Raw genomic sequence first — 17,865 nt, forward strand, 5'->3', positions numbered from 1 at the left:
TAAACATGGTAAAGTACACCAAATAAGAGCATGCCAATGTACATATACTGCAAAGAAAGGACAGTTGTGGCATGAACAGTAATTAAATATGTACATAATTCAGTAAGTACTGCAGATTACACCTCCTGTGTGGGAATATTTACATCATCACACAGTTATTGTGTATTATTTGACTCTCAGACAAGGTCAGATATCAACGGAGATGATTTGTTGTGACATACGTAACTTAACATGATCACTGGAGAGAATATTTACCAAGGACAGTATATAAAACAGAGGGTAGGTGAATATTGTGAAGATATGTAAAAAAAGTTGCTTGAATATGAATGTAATGTCAGCATAGGTTTCAACCAATCGGGACATGTAGCAGTAGGGTCATGGACAACAGTAGACAGAAGCGCACACAATCATGAGCAATATCAGAATAATACTACCATTAATCTTTGTCATTGACATAAAATATGTGATTGTGAGTTATTTACATGTTCTGCATGAACAAACTTGTACAACTGTCATGATTTGTCAGTAATCTATAAGGGGAATCAAGTACACCTTTCTCAAACATCACCACTTTTGGAAAGTTTTAAGAGAAGCACTGTTACACCTGTAGTTTAAGGTACGAGCAATCCTGGCTAGTTGAGAGGTTTGCATGGCACATATATGCCACAATCAACACTTGCAAGAATGCAACCCATGCCATCAATGTTCATAATGAGCTATGCATTTACTGGGTGCATCACAGGAAGATGTATCACACGTGCATCTTCTAGAATATCTTGAAGGGAAGTCTGCACTTTCAAGTCCTAATGGATATTCATCACAAAGAATACTTATATATGGCCAAAAAGATGTGTGGAAACACTGTGGCAAAAGTGATACACTTCAGTAAAACATCCCTGGAAGATAATTGTTGAGGTACATGCAGAATGGTGCATAGCACTCAATTATTGTTGTATTGAGGGCTGAGAACAATAGGACTATAATGTCCTTTGATGTGGATGGTCTGCCCATACTCAGGAGTTGTGCTACATACAGGGGATTTGTCACCATTGTGGTCACATGCTGTTGGAAGCTCCACTTACTATCTACTTGAGTACTGAGGTCATGTACCAGCTGCTCTGATTCTAGGTGTGTGCTGTCTATATTGTAATTAGTTTGTATATTTGCTTTCAAAAAGGAAATAATCATACTTTTTGTTCATCTAGTATGTCTCCATGGCTGTCACAACAATCATTAGTGGGTGTTAATACTTTCTGTATTATATCAATAGCGCTCTTGTATTGAATGATTGTCCACAATTTGTAGTCGTCCACAAAGTTGGTTATACAAAAGATGTATAAGTTTGTCTTGACTTATGAAACTGAAATACTGAACAGAAAAGGGCCTTGTACATAACCCTAATGTACAGCCCTGGTCACTGGACTCTAGTAAGAGGTGAGTTCACACACTTTGACATTATGTGTCCTGTCTGTGATACATTTGTCTAACCACATGCTGATTTAGATGTTTATGCCCACTTGAGACAGTTTCACTGTGATACCTGAGTGTGAATTTTTGTCAGATGCCTTAGCCAGGTCATGTTATGTGGGATGATAGTATTTTCTCCATGCATGGCCTTGCTAACCTTCTTGAAGACATCAGCTAGATTTAATAGACATGATGTAGCCTTAACAAATTGAAAATGGGTTTGGTACACAGTCGGGAGATTACTTGTCTCCTTTTGATAAGGTCCATGATGAGTCTCTGGTCTGCCTCTCAGATGAGGGTGGGAGGTTGGCATAATGGTTAAGGTGTTTACCTTACAGACACAAGGTGCAGAGTTTGATTCTCACATTGGGCAATTGACTAGGCTTAAAATGGCCCACAAGGGTAATTAGCCTAGTATTAATCTATGAACCTATGAACCTATCAGGAGAGTCAGGATTATGGGTCTATAAATCACGGTATCAGTTGATAGACCCATTCCAACACATGACTGCTGTTGTACATGCTTTTGCCAGAACATACGCTGTCTGTGGACTATGTTTAAGTAGGAATCCCACTGTGTCTACTAGGTCAGGTTTTAAGTCATGATATAGAAAAAAATGGGATGTTGTCAAGGCCCATTGATTCTGTGGTTTTAGCCTTAGAGAGTGCACAGATGAGCTGGTCTCCTAAGAAAATAAACTAATTAGTGTTTGCATGTATACTTTGGCTGATGGTCATTGGGAATGGGGGAGGGGGGTGAAGTGTGAGACAAACTATCATCTAGCAGATTGTCTATATTCTCCAGGTGAGTATGGCTGGCGGCATGCGCAAACAGCTCTGTGGTTAGTTATGTATTCCCCTTAGCATTTCACACTAATTTAAATGAATGATTTGTGAGAGCACCAAATGCAACCTTGGTAATGCATCACATGCCACACAGTGGAATTGTTCACACAGTCATATGACTCTACCAATGTCACATGATTACATGGATTTGCACAACATATGCCTACATGTTTTTTCATGTTTTTGTCATGTTTCATGTCTTTTTTTTTTTTTTTAGGGTGGCCACGGTGGTGCAACGGTTAGCATTGCCACCTCACAGCAAGAGGTTCTCCAGTTCGATCCTCAGTTGGGGTGCCTTCTGTGTGGAGTCTGCATGTCCTCCCTGTGGTTGCATGGGTTTCCTCTGGGTGCTCCTGTTTCCTCCCACATCCCAAAGACATGCTGTAGATGGATTGGACACTCTAAATTGGCCCTAGGTGTGAGTGTGTGCATGTGTGTGCCCTCTGTGGAAGGTTGGGCGCTGGGCTGGCAACTCGACACTGTAAAACTCCACTGCCAATCATGAGCAGACAGGTGATCTGCTGTGGCAACCCCTAACCAGGAAAAGCCGAAAGAAGAAGAAGATGCCTATATGTTTTTTCATTGCAAAGCTGTGTTGGAGTGCCCTGATGCCATATATGGACACATTGCAAATTAGTTGGTTGTGGCTCATGCACAGCAGTTACTGACATAAATGCTGATAGCTACACATGGGTGCTGGTGACCACCACAACAATCCTTGAGAATAGCAACACAATTGTGCATAGAATGAATTCCACAAGGTAGCAATTGAATCAAAATGTGATATTTTTGTGTATATCGCAGCACTACAATATGTGGATGAAACAAGACTTATGTGCCCTTGTAGTCATTATGAATTTATATTGATGCATGTCACAGAGCATTTAATGATGTGTGTCATACTGCAAGTGTCAATGTGATAGTTGAATGACAACTGTGTAGAATGCTGATCTTCTCCACTATAGAAACACATGCCTTATTAAGCCAACAGTATACATAGTATCATCCCATGTCAACAGTTCTCAGGAGGCATACTCCTACAGCTGTTATGGAAGAAACATGTAATCAAATGGCAGCAGCATCCATTCATACCGCACATTGCAGTTTGTAATACCCTCTTGTGGTCCTACCATACAGCCACACCTCAACATAGCACATGCCGATGACAGCAACACTGACGTGAAATTTTCATAGGGTCATACGATATTACTAAGTTAACAGCCAACACCATGTAAAATTCTATCCATTGTTATACAATTTAAAACCTAACTCCCTATATCTACATGATGGAAGATAGCAAGGCAATGTGTGTAAGTGGTATTTGTTTGATTATATTACATACTGCCTCTCTCCATAAGTGATTTGTTCCTCGACATGACATAATTAGCAATCACACATCCAGTGGTCTGGAGATGGCTTGCAGAGGCTCAAGGAAGGACTATGTTAATTTTCTCCTAAGTGGTAGTGAAATGAAAAGCAATTTGAAAGATCATACAATGACTGTAATGTACCACCAACTGCACATGCAGCAGTAGACTGGGTCTAATTTAAACAGTACACCTGAGTAGGCATAGAAGCTGAATTCCATACAATGTAACACTAGCATCACCATATATGTTTGACTTTAACACTGTCATGTTGCACTTTATAAAGTATGAGAGCATCATTTTATGGTTAGAAGAAGATGTTGGGAGGAGGGTCTGACAAGGATGTGGAGTCACATCTCAGTGTAAATTGTCTCCGAAATATTATTTGAAAGTATACACACTCAGGTTGCCTGCTGTCAGATTAGAACCCCTAAATATCTATTTACAGAAGTACTTAACGGCACTAGCACAGCACAAGTTTAACTTGAATACTGTCAGAGTGCACTTTACACAGGATGAAATTATCAGTGTATGTTACAAGAAGATGTTCGGAGGAGTGACTGACAAAGCAGTGAACTCACATGCCATTTTAAAATTGTCACCATACTGATTGTTGAAGGAACACACAAACACTAGTTGAGCACAGTGACACTAGAACTGCTGTCTAGCTAAATACAGAACACAGTACTTAATGTAACACCACAGCACAAGTATGACTTTCATACTGTCAGACAACACTGTATAATTGATGAGAGCAGTGTATGTTGAGTGTGTTGAGAAGAGGATGGTAGTAAGAGTGTTTCACATGCTGTTTGAAAATGGTCTCTAGAATGTGAACTAACTGAATGCAAACAAATCATAAGTTTATCACAGTGAGACTAGAACCAATACCTACCTACAGATCACAGTACTTAATGTAAGTGCCACAGCACAAGTCTGGCTTTTCTACTACCAGACAACACTTCATAGCTGATGACATCAGCAGTGTGTGTTGAGAAGAAGATGGTAGTAGGACTGTCTCACGTGCTAGTCTAAAATGGAACTAACTGAACACAAACACGCACATACCAGTTGACTGCAGTAATACTAGAACCCCTACCTAGCTATTGATAGAACAAAATACTTAATACAAGCAGCACAGCACAAGTCCAGCTTTCATATTATCAGACAACACTTTATAGTTGATGACGTCAGCAGTGTACGTTTGTGAGAAGATGTTGGGAGGCCTGTATGAAATGGCTGTGCAGGCACGTATGACTGTCACAATTGATCTACATGAGAATATACTGCTAACATTAAGATACAGACTGAGGCAATTATTACTACGCATGCACACATGCACAAACAAGTTGACTGTAGTGAGACCCCCACCTAATTAGTTATACAAGCTGGAGAACTCAGTACCTAAAGCAGGCACCAGAGCACATGTCTGACTTTTACATGGTTGTTGGACAATTAATAGTTGAGGACATCATCATTGTATGTTTTGGAGAAGATGTTGGGCGGCTGATATAAAATGGTTGTGTAGGCATGTACAACTGTCAAAATATTTATTCTCCATGGGACTGGATTGCTGAAAGTAGGATACGCACTCATACTTTTCTGACTGCTAATGCACGTGCACACACGCACATAAACACACACACACACACACACACACACACACACACACACACACACACACAAACAGTTGACTGCAGTGAGATTAGATCCCCTACCTAATTAGTTCCACAAGATAGAAAACTCCATACTTCATGCAAACTCCATGGCACAAGTCTGACTTTTACACTACTGCTGGACAATATTCAGTGGATGATATCATCACTGTCTGTTTAGTATACGATACTGGGAAGCCTGTATGAAATGTCTGTGTAGGTATGTACAACTGTCAGAATAATTGTTCTGCATGGGACTGGATTGTCAACAGTAGGATACAAACTCATGTTCTTCTGACTATATACACACACACACACACACACACACACACACACACACACACACACACACGTACACCAGTTGAATGCATTGAGATTAGGACCCCTACCTAACTAGTTACACAAGCTAGAGAACTAATTACTTAATACAAGTGCCAAAGTGCATGTCTAAATTTTATACTGCTGCTGGACAATTTATAGTATATGACATCATCATTGTATGTTTGGGAGAAGATGTTGGGGGGGCAGTATGAAATGGGTGTGTAGGCGTATATGACTGTCAAAATATTTGTTCTGCATGGAACTGAATTGTTGACAGTAGGATACAAAGTCATGTCCTTCTGACTATGCACATACACTTACATATGCATAGACACACACATAATGTGGCTGTTGTGGTACGTTATCCCACATATAAGTACTTTGTTTCATTCCACAGAACACAGTAGTTAATAATTGCACCATTCCTGAAATATGTTTTTGCCTTCTCATACTGGCCTTTATAGATGATACTGTCATCATTATATCATGTGGGTAACATATCCTGTTATGAGAGTGGTGTGCAAGGTGTGGAATTCACATTTTCTGCTGTGTTTCCAATGAACAGGCATACTTTAAACTAGATGTAAAAAACTGTCAGGAATGCATGTTGCAGAAGTGAGATAGATGCGCCTGCCTTTTAATATGTAGTGTACATTACACACTTACAGTCAAATACATGTTTTTTGATAAGCATGGTTGCAACTGTGTATGTACATGTTTTCATATTTGTGATTAAATGATGTCCACATTAATATATGTATAAGATAATCTGAATGTGTTTTGTCAATATAAAACTTTAGATGATGTAACAATGCAGTTGTGCTCTTTATTTCTGTATTGTAGTTGACATTTTGGAACTGCTACTGACATAGCCATTTTGAAGTCCATGGGTGCAGGGCACACATAAGTCTGAATAAACCTGTGTTCAGTCAGTAACAAGTGCCTTTCCTTTGGTTGTGTTTTTACACACATTATAATGAATTGAAGACAAACTGTGCATTAAACATACTAATACATGCCAATCAGCTCTTTGCATAGCACACAGCCGAGCAACTGGTTTGAACGATTGATGGCAAACTGTGCATGCGAGATTCACATTTAATGACTATGACTTAAACTAAAGAAGTACTTATGAATCTAGGCTAGTTTAGAAATAGCTGACAGATACTATGGTGTTCAGAATGTAGTTTATATTGGAAATGTTGTGTCATAACATTTATAACATTAAGGACTGTCACTATTGCCTTCCCTGTTTGTGCTGAGTTAACTGACAAGCAGATGTGGGTCTCTACTTTATTGGGAAAATAGCAATACTTCTATTGGTTTGCTTTTCTCTGCGCAAACACGTTAAGTGTTGAGGGATGGCACTCAGCACTTTGCAAAGTACAAAGTGTAATAAAAAAACATGCTGCCTAGCTTTCTCTGAAGCAGCAGGTGTAATAGCAGCAAGCTCATATTTTGAGCATAAATGAGACAGGGTTTGAATCCAGCTAAATATAACTTTTACATGTTTTCAAGATGGCATTATGTGATTAAATATGACCATTTTTGCAAATGTAAGAGAATGACTACAGAGAAGTACTGTGTAAAATGATCATCGTTTAATTGATTTATGTCAACAGTACACATATGGATTTGCAGTGTTCATCAGTGTAAATAAATGTTATAGTACATATGTAATTTGAGTGCCTTTACTCTGCTTTAACTGTGTTCCTTTAGTGCAGCAAGTTTAAGCAGCATTGCATGGGGGTAACCACACTATGCCATAAGATATGTAACGCCATTCACTGTTGCATAGCATCGGTGCATAATGCCAAACTCCGCTCAAATGCAGAGGACAAAAAGTGAAGGGCTTCATTAGGAGGCATTTCTGCCATATGTGTAGTGTGTGATTCCATTTTTTGACCAGATTCTATGTGTGAAAATGGGGTAGATAGGAAAGAGGAGAAATGTAGGGCAAGCAGGGGAAAGAACAATGAGGAAGCAATATGGTGATGTCCAGGAGAGAATTAGGAAAGAACCATAGCTATCCACTTCTTCAACAGTGCAAAATGAACCTGAATAGAATACTGGATGAATTTGGACTGTCACCTCAATAAAGGTGGGTGACAACAAAGCAATCATGTTGTATAGCCAATTGGACCAACTCAAGTGTGTCAAGAACACACTTGTGCAAAGTGGAAAGCTACATATAGGATGATATTTTTTTCTGGGACAGATGCCCAGTTTTTTTTAGTTTAGTTCAATAAGTTAGGAATGTTGGGTAAGGGACATAGGTGTGTTAGGGTCAGGTAAGTCAGGTAGGTGATGAAGTGGTTGCAGACAAACAGGACAAACAAGACCGAGGCAGGGATAGTGAGGGACGCAAAAGGTAGGGGGACACCATGATTGGGGATACGGATGGGAAATTGCAGGCCCATACTTGTCAACTATGGAGACAGTGAGAACCTAGTCCTCATTCTCAGAACTGTCATCACTGTCCTCTTCCTCAACTTGCTGTTGGAGTGCTTGACATGTTTCTTTTTGCAACATTACATTGAGCATCTTCTCCATACAGCTGAGGCATGCACAAATGGTACCTTTGACAGCCTCACGTACCATGCCTGGCAGTTCCTGGTGGGTGATAAAATTACCACCTCCACCAATATTCCTGGAGGGTATTGCTGCACCAGCTGTTGGGGTAATGCTGCCTGATGGTGAAGACCCAGGTAGTGCAGTCACTGAAGAGGCAGCACTGCCAGGTTGCATCCCAGATGTGCTGGGTGTCAGTGCGTCAGCCATTGGTGGGGTGGCAGGCTGAGATGCACTGGTTGGCCTTTTTCCCTGTGCTGGAAATCATTGTCAGTTGACAGAAATTGATGACATCAGAACATTGTAACCACACATGTAAAAATAAAAAAAAAGATAACTGGTGGAGTAAGAGACACAAAATGAAAAATGTAATTAGAACCATCATATGTCACACGTCACATACAATAAATTACTATTATATAAATATAAATGTTATTTAATATTAATTATACTTTTTAAAAACTGCAAACTAGGACTGATAATTGTTCTGAATGACCCTTGCAATATTCATATATTGCCCATATACTTTTTCAAATAATAAAAATTAAGTTAACAAAATAACATGTATGCCAATTTTTGATTATTTTAAAATGTGTTGATTACCTGTGGGATTTAAAGCTACAAGGTCTGAATACAGTCTTACACTTGACTCCTTCATCTTCCTTGAGCTACAGAATGAAACATGGATGCTTGGTTTAACAGTTAAGACAATCATGCTTAATTTGCTACTAATGCATAGAATAGCAATACTTTTAATGCAATAATAATTATTTTGTGTTGCATACATACCCCTTGCTTTTCTTAGTCTCTTTAAATGTTCAGCATCGGCTTCCCTGTTCACTGCAATCTCCTGGGCAGCTGTAAAATAACGGGGAGAAAAAAGAGAAGAGCATGATGCATACCCATCTGGCCTATCTCCTGCTTTGAGTATAATTTAAAGTATCTTTATCTGTATACTTACACAGCTATGGGATGTCAGCAGTCCTAAACTCATCCAGCTATTGGTTGAGTTGTGCCTGCTTGTGCCCTTTCAGGTCATTGTAGAGGTGTCTGCATTGGTATCCAGTGTGTGGAATGTCAAGTGCACTGGAGAAAGCCTTGGCAAAACTATTTCAAGCCTCTGATTTATACTGAGACCTGCTATAGCCCCTCTGAATAAGCCCACAGCTATGGCACTTTATAAGGAGACCAATGAATATTTTGGACTCCTCTATATCCCTTCTTTAAGCCCTAAATTGGGCACCTTCCTTTCTAGCTCCTGCCATGTCTGCACAGGTGTGCTTTCCTGCCAGTTTGTGATAATGTGTTTAATGGTCAGTGCGCATACCTGCACAACCATGCCAACTGCATTAGCATGGTGTTAATCAGAGAGTAACAATGCCAAATAAAAAGAAAGGAAGTTTATGATTTAGGCAGGATAATGTGACAGTTGGTATTAGTTTATGAGTTAGATGATTATGTATCTGTTAGATGACTTACCTTTTCAGATATGAATTTAGGTGTATAAATGTTATGACATGACATTTTTTATGTGACTTTACACACTGATAAAAGTAATTTGTACAATGTGGGATTCAAACCTATGTAGATATACAGTATATGATTTTCCACCTTCTTGCCACAGAAGAAGTATTCATCAAATACACTCATTAATTATAAAGACATATAAAAGAGTGAATGGTTAACCATGTATGTGTGTGACCTGATAAATGGTTTATACATTTGTGTGTTTATGACTATCATTAAAATTTAAAGTCCATCCCTAGGAAGAACAGACATGTTTAAGTACAGAAACATAATTGTCAGTATACTCTCAGTCACACATATAATTCACATGATATCCACTGTTATACACAGTTATTGCCATGTCTAATTATATTTATACTGTTCTTTGGTTTGAAAAAAGTGAATGGACAGCATTAATAAACTTTGGATTGTGTTAGACTAGAACCCTGGCTCACCTGTACTATGGCTATGAACTTACACCAGTTACCACAGGGAAGGCTAGGAAGCAGGTGTATTTTTACAGTAATTGCTGCCCACAGTGCACTTTGTAACTGAGCACTTGTTTGACAGACATGCTTATTAGTTATATATACACATTAAAGAGTTGAGTGGGTAACCATGTATATGTGTGACATAAATGTTCAGAAAATACATTTTTAATTGTAAAACAATAATTGTACTGATACTCACAGTTAGACATATAATATGCATGATATCATGTTTATGCTCAATCTACCTACAATACATAGTTATTTTTATGTATGATTATTTTATATTGTCAATTTGTATATAAATTACAGTGAAACAGCATTAATAAAACTTGGAGTTTGCTGTATTTGAACTCTGGCTCACCTGAATTATGGCCCTTAATTTCCATCTGTTGCACAGGGAAAGCTAGGCAGAAGCTGTATTTTTCATAGTTATTACTGGATATGTATCCTGAGTTTCATGCAATGCCACTTAGCTTGCTTGTGTGATGGAAGACCACACATTGCAATGTATATTTTTAGAAAGTGACAAGTCTGCAAGTGTTGTGGAAGTAGCTTAGCGTGTTTGCATGATGCAAGGCAAACTATGTAACAAAGTATCTTTTCTGAAACTGGCAATGTTTGCTTGTTGTCTGGGACATTAAGCTGTGTTTGCACAGAGATTAGCAATGCGCAAACAAGACAGGCAATACTCATGTATTATTCTTGTGCAAAGTGTTTATTATGCTTCATTATTAAAAGATGAATGTGGGACCTGAACCATAATCTACATATCTGATGGCTGTGGACTTCATTGTGTTTACTAGGTATGCTACACACATGCTTGATTCACAGCTGTAATTTATACTGTTCTTATCATAGAAGCAACTTTCATTAATTTTAACTTATTTATGTTTCATCATATTTAAGCTAAGCCATGCGCCTCACAAGTATTAATATTAATATTAGAAAAACATAAACAACATTATAAAATACATTTTAATACACCTTATAGATTTTTACACTGGATTTGAGCTATCATATTAATGAACCTGCAAAACACAGCAGGGGTGCCTTATCTCTCTTTGCCACAGAAACAAATTTGCAGCATGAATGCAAATCATTGCACATTCAAGCAAGTCTCATTTCTTCCACAGTATTAACAAGACATATATACTTGTACACTCTCAGTTGTTTGTAAATGAGTTGCTTACATATTTATTGCAATGAGTGATCATACAATCATTTATGAGTAATGTCCGCAACAATGCAGCTCTGTTTTCTCTTTGTATTGTGTTCATTCTTCTTTTATCTGTGCTGTACACTCAGACATGCAGTGTAAAGGGCATTTTGTATTATTTTCCTCTAAATGTTTGATAACATTACATGACAGTGAAAGACAGTTTTCAGCAAAGGAAGGAGAATTTGGCTACTAGTGAACAAAAATAAAAAATGTGTCCTTTTCACTTCCTTTTAAAAGCTTGCTACAGGTACTTCTTCACTTTGTAAGTGTATCCTGGGTGACACACTCAGTGCAGGTAAGGAAGTCTGGATTGCTGCTGTGTCTTCCTTCTTTCTCCCACTAATCATTCACAGTTGCAACCCATTAGCAAATAACACTGAGGTAGTGCCTACAGTATGTTTGCACCTACTACACAAGGTCAAATGTTTGGGATGTAGCAAGTCTAATGAGTTTACACCTCATTTGCATCTTTGCCATGTTCAGATGACTGAATTGACACTACAAAATGGTAATCGTGTAGCTAGGGAACTTAAAGATGAAGAGACGTGTATTGAGAGAATACAGAAGCTTTATATTCCTTTTGGTTTATGTGTAGAGAAGACTTCTGATCTTGCTAAGGTATGATTTTATTTTTTAAAGTACATTCTAGATTGTTAGCATGTTACAAAGAACTTTTATCTGTATGCACTTCTTATAGTTTATTAATGGCATAGGCATTTTTGGCAAGCATTTACTTTCTCAGATAGACAGCTTATTAACTTTCTTCACAGGTGTTATTGTTAAAAGTGGTTATCTTACAGTCTTCTGTGTTATTTCAGGAAAATGTAATGTACTATATTGTCAATGACACAGGGATGTTATGCTTCTAAGATGGTCCATAGACACCTCCAGTGGAGTGGTGGGCACAGTGAGAGGTGAATGGCAATCATATAAAATTGGCTTTTCTGTTGCAAATGTGTACAGATTTTGTGAAAATTGTGTTGAAGGCATGTATAACAATTGAATTATGCAATATGATTAGCACAGACGTTTCATTTGCCTGTTGTTTTGGGGGTGGGGGAGCCAAGTATCATTTGTGTGTTGTCACAACGAAAGTTGTGTTTCAAGTGGTTTGCTCTTGAAATTGTAAACTCATCCTGTCATTTCCATGTGAAACAATACATTACTAAAGTGATATTTCTTGTTTTTGACCAAACATTAGTTTGTGTGTGAGTGTGATATGGTACAACCACATAACTTTCAGTTTTAATAACTGAAATGTGTGCCTCCAGTGCTTAATGTTGAAATGATATATGTGTATATGAGCAGGAATTTAATTATGTGACATTTATGTGTTGTATACTTTTATGTCACATAGACTTATGGCACCCAAGTGTACAAATTCTCATAAACCCCCTTTAAGTGACTCTGAAAATGATGTAATGGTGCAGACACTCAGGCACCATGGGCCATTTATGCTTGGAAAAGGACATGGGTTATGACTGACAGAATCCAGATTTGGAACAAGATAGTGAATTATGTCAGTGCTGTAGGGTGGTGCACCATAGGGCTACTGACATGATTTAATCAGCCCAGAAGAGAGCAACTGCAGGTGCCTGTGAACAGCTGGGTATGGGGGGGGGGGGGGTACAGAGCCACCACTGACACCAAGAGTTCCTGTCCACTATCAGAGATCCAGAGGGCTCAGTGAAAACATTATACCAATATGTGATTGATGTCAATGCTGGTGTTTCTGAGAGGACAAGTATGTGCCAGGAGGAGTTTGTAGATAAGCTTACTTATGTCAAGTTGTAAGATTTGCTTATATAGTAAAATACAGAAAATTTTAACTAATAGTTTGTGGTTTTCTTTTTGATGAACCTATTGATAAATTAATAGACGTACTGACACATTTTTGTTCATTACACATGGGCTTTGGGTGGACATGTCAACCAAGTGTCAGTTAAAAGTATTGCTAATGGGCATATAAAGGCAAAACGTTGCCCCCCCCCCCCGTGTTATTGGAATTGTGATGATTGTGTCTTTATCTTTTTCTTAACTTCTTCCAGGACCATCCTACCTAGCAGGTGTGAAGTCAGCTGCTCATGGTAAAGCCAAACATTATTATTTGAGTATTGATAACCATTTCTCAGGAATAATCATTTATCCGTATGTATGAGGTGGGTGCCATAAGTGTGTGTGCACTGCTGTACCCTATGTGATAGTGACACCGATATTAGTTTGTTAGCATATAAATTATTTAAAGAAATTAGTGAAGGTATTAATTTTGTTCCTGTGGTTATTGCTTATTGTCACAAGTGATCCTGACAGTGGAAGTGTAGGAGTCTTACCACCGAATGTCAGAGTATCAGCAGACTGTGATTATGATGGTTGCCAAGCATAGGCACAGTCAGGGGATGCAGAGGTTGAATCTGGCACTGAGGCTGACATTCACCTATCCCCTATATTTTTCTCAGGTTCCTGTCAGAAGAACGAAGATGCATTATGTCGAATGCATCTTCGTTGAACTGTAAATGTCGAAAAAGCAAAATGACGAGGCGACTTTTAAGCGAATTCTTTCCCTGGGAAAGAAGTCGCTTGCAGCTTCCTTCACTTTGCCATTTTCAGCACTGTAGTGCAATCTCGGAGTTGGTATATTTAAGTGGGGGGTGGAGCCCCCTATTAAAATAGTGCTTAGTGTGTCTTTTTTTTTTTTTTTTGGGGAAAAGCAAATTTTTTCCCTGGGGAAAAGAAATCGCTGTTCTGGCTGTTTGCTCTTTTTTGTTTTCATTCTTTTGTGGTCGATATAACAGCGTTTCATCTTTTGATCATTCGCTGTTATAACATAGACCCATTTTTCTCAGACACAGTCAGTAAGCCTTTGCATACCTATTTCAGTGAGCCCTCAGATATTGGACAGGTGGAGGGTAACACACTTGATCAGGGTGTTGTGGATACTGCAGCTTCAATACCAGTTGTCTTTAACTGTAGTCAAAATGTCTGTGAAGTGCCACATAGGAGGTTTGTTAGGGATGCTCAGAGGAGGCCTGCTGTCCACTCTCCACCTGATCCTGTTGTGTCTTTACACGCCACTCAATGTATGTTTATGGCCATCATGGTGGCACAGGCACATTCCACTAGGGCCTCTGAGGACATGCTTAAGACTGTAGATGTGGCATAGGCAGATGTGCATGACTTCCTCTGCCATGTGGTTGATTCAATAGCTTGGCTGAATGACACGATGCAACAAGCTTTGTCTGTAATGGAACGTCTGGTGGGAGAGGAACAGCATCCACATGGATGTAGGTCAGCATCATCATCTGATGTTAGCCAACGTGGCTGTGCCTGATCACACTTCTGTAGTGGCACTACTTTTGCTGCTCCATTCATGATTGAGGTGTCCACAACCAGATGTGCTAGGCCATGGGGGTCATGGTTCTGGGCATAGTCATCCAGCAGACGTTAGTTAGATAGCAGCAACACATCTGACCATGGACATAGATGTGCTAGTGTAACTCCAGGCAGAAACAGTTCTTGCGGTGGAGGATGATGATGATGATGAACTGTTACCTCTACCATGCACAACTCACACCTGTCTGACATGGCAGGACGTAAAGCTAGCACACAGCTCTGTTGTATTCTAGAAGACACTCACACATACGTTTTCCTTTAGTGCCCATACAGACACACACATGTAACAGTTACATGGGTCATTTGAGAGACTTGCAGCTCATTCTGTCTCAGTAGCCATTTGATAATTTATCTAAATTTCTGCCTGCCTGCCTGTCTGTTTTACTCACATGCGCTCACTACCATTTGTGTCAGAGTAGGCCTCTTGCCCACCAAACAACACCCTGTGCAAATGATGATAAATGTGCAATATCCTTGTTTTCTATCTTTTGGATTCAGGGATACATAAGTATTTTGTCTGATAACCAGGATGCATAGCTAACTGAGTGCTTAGTACATAGATGTTTGGGATGCTCTTTTCAAATTGTACTGCTTTCTTACAGGTTTTTGTATTGTGTGTATCTTTGACACATGATGCTTATTAGTTGATAGAGAACACATCTATTAACATAAGTCATTGTTTTCACATATTGATGTCATTGCTGTAAAAATCACCCACCTTCTATTTAGTTCCATTAGCTAGTAACATTATGCAAGGATCTGCCAATCATTTGTATTCTTAGACATTTAGTTTCCTATTCCAGGTGCAACACTTACCTTGATAGTCTGGCAATTACAACAATTTTAATTCAGGGTTGACTCTGTGATGCTAGAGTACACAGCCATTATATAGGTAAGTAAAGGTTGTGAGTGTGGCCTGACATCAGTGCTACTGCATGTATGTACATATGATGAAGGTTTTACCCTTTAGCTGGTGAGCATGTGTGCTATCCATTGCCTGTTGCCATGGGCGAGGACATATTGTGCATACTTATATTTAAAAAAAAATAATATAAATAATCTAGCCCTGGCAGAATTAAAGTGGATTTTAAAATTTAATGCTCATAGTTACCCAGGACTGAATACCTCAGTTTCTATTAAACCCATTTTAAATAATAGGAAACGCTAAAATTTATGTACAACTGTTATATATTTTTTAGATGTACGTTTTTCGTTTCTAAAATGTCTTTAAAATTATGGTCTAAGTTATATAATCTAATATATTTTTATAATAATATTGGTTCAAAACTAGGCATTCTTTACTTGTCATTCTTATTTATGTTTTTTAAATTTATTTTTTATATTTCATATGTCTTGCACCTTATGGGCAACTAGTATATTTAGCTAAGCCTAAATTTAATACTTATATGCTTATACTTTAATATATAGTTATATTCCTGGGTCTATGCTATATTAAATTAAATTAAATTATCTTTACTAAAATAGATTTTGTTTATTAGCTTTAAGGTAAAGGAAGTATTCTGATATATAAACCCTAACAATTGATTAATTTTAATATGGATTTGTTTATTTATGTATTCTTATCTGTCTGGTTTCATTTTTCTCAGCATTGCTATATATATTTTTTAACCTTATTGTTATTTGCGCCCAACTGGATACGTTCATGCTTCAAGTCACTAGCACATTTCAATAGACTTCGCTTTGGGTTTTATTTGGTCTGTGATACACACTTTTTAAAAGTTATATGTCACTTGGTCTGAGTTCCGAATTGTATTTTTTGATGTTTTAATAATGTTTTTATAGCAAGACTTAATCAAGTATGTAAAACTATTTAAATGATTTTATTTGTTTCTAAAAGATATCGATAGAACTCACAATAACTATGTATTTATAATGGTGTTTTAAATGCAATAACTTTAGAAATGCTTTAATAGAAATCTGGTGAACATTTTTAAATAATTCATGTCAAATGAATGTAAGCTCCGGTTACGATGGTAACCGCATAAAAGTTCATCCAGTATTATATCTATTAGCATTTTGATGCGCAAGGTTCTTATTGCCTTTTGTCTAAACATGGACTTACTGTTGAACTGCACTAAGTTCTTTAAATGTCTACTTGTTTGTTTGTTTAGTTGCATTGGCAACCGTAAACAAGTCTTTCTAGGGCTATACCTGTTAGCATTCAGTTGCGCAGTGTTTTTATTGTTTTTATTGCTTGTACTTATTCCATTTAAGCACAGAGTTATAGTTGAATTACATCAAGTTCTATAATTGTTTGTTTGTCTAACTTATTTTATATACATATATTTACACTTTTAATTCATAAATTGCATCATGAGTTATGTTTAAGACTTATTATTATTTTAGAATCTGTAAGCACTATTAATGAAAGCATTGCTTCTGACAGTTTGTCAGTTGATCTTGGAAGCTAAGCATTGCTGCTTTAAATATTTAATGAAGTACCTAATTACATAGGGCTTGGTTTTAATCTATGTAATTTATGTAGTATATAAGCACTTTATTGCAGAATTTTCATTTGTCTGATGAAGCGTGGCTGTGACCACGCGAAAGCGCTTACCTTTCAATTATATTCATAATAAAGAAGAGTTTTACTTTTGCTACGGCTGCCGACAATTTCTTTGAACTGTGCATTTGGGAAGTGTATTTTAAACAGCAACCGCTCATTACTTCAACTACATTGCGGTGAGATCAGGTTTCTGCTTTTCGCATACTTATATTTACCTACACCCACAGCAGCTGGTGGTTCCCCCTCTGACTCCTCACCTGCATGTGGTGGTGGTGACTTTGCCAGTGATGGTGGGATGTGTGCCCCTTCCCCTTGGTGTTACTGCTGAAGCTGTTTTCAAAGAAAAAATATTGTGAAGGATAGCATAGATGGTGAAAAATTCAGCACAAGTACAGGGAATGTTATGTAGGGCTTCCCCTGATGAATCAAGCACCAGAACTGTGACTTCATTAGCCCAAATGCACTCTCTGTGATATTTCTTGTTTGAGTGTATGCCTTATTATTG

Source organism: Protopterus annectens, chromosome 5.part0 (assembly GCF_019279795.1).
Source record: "Protopterus annectens isolate FY-2018-M chromosome 5.part0, PAN1.0, whole genome shotgun sequence".
Taxonomy (NCBI): Eukaryota; Metazoa; Chordata; order Ceratodontiformes; family Protopteridae; genus Protopterus; species Protopterus annectens.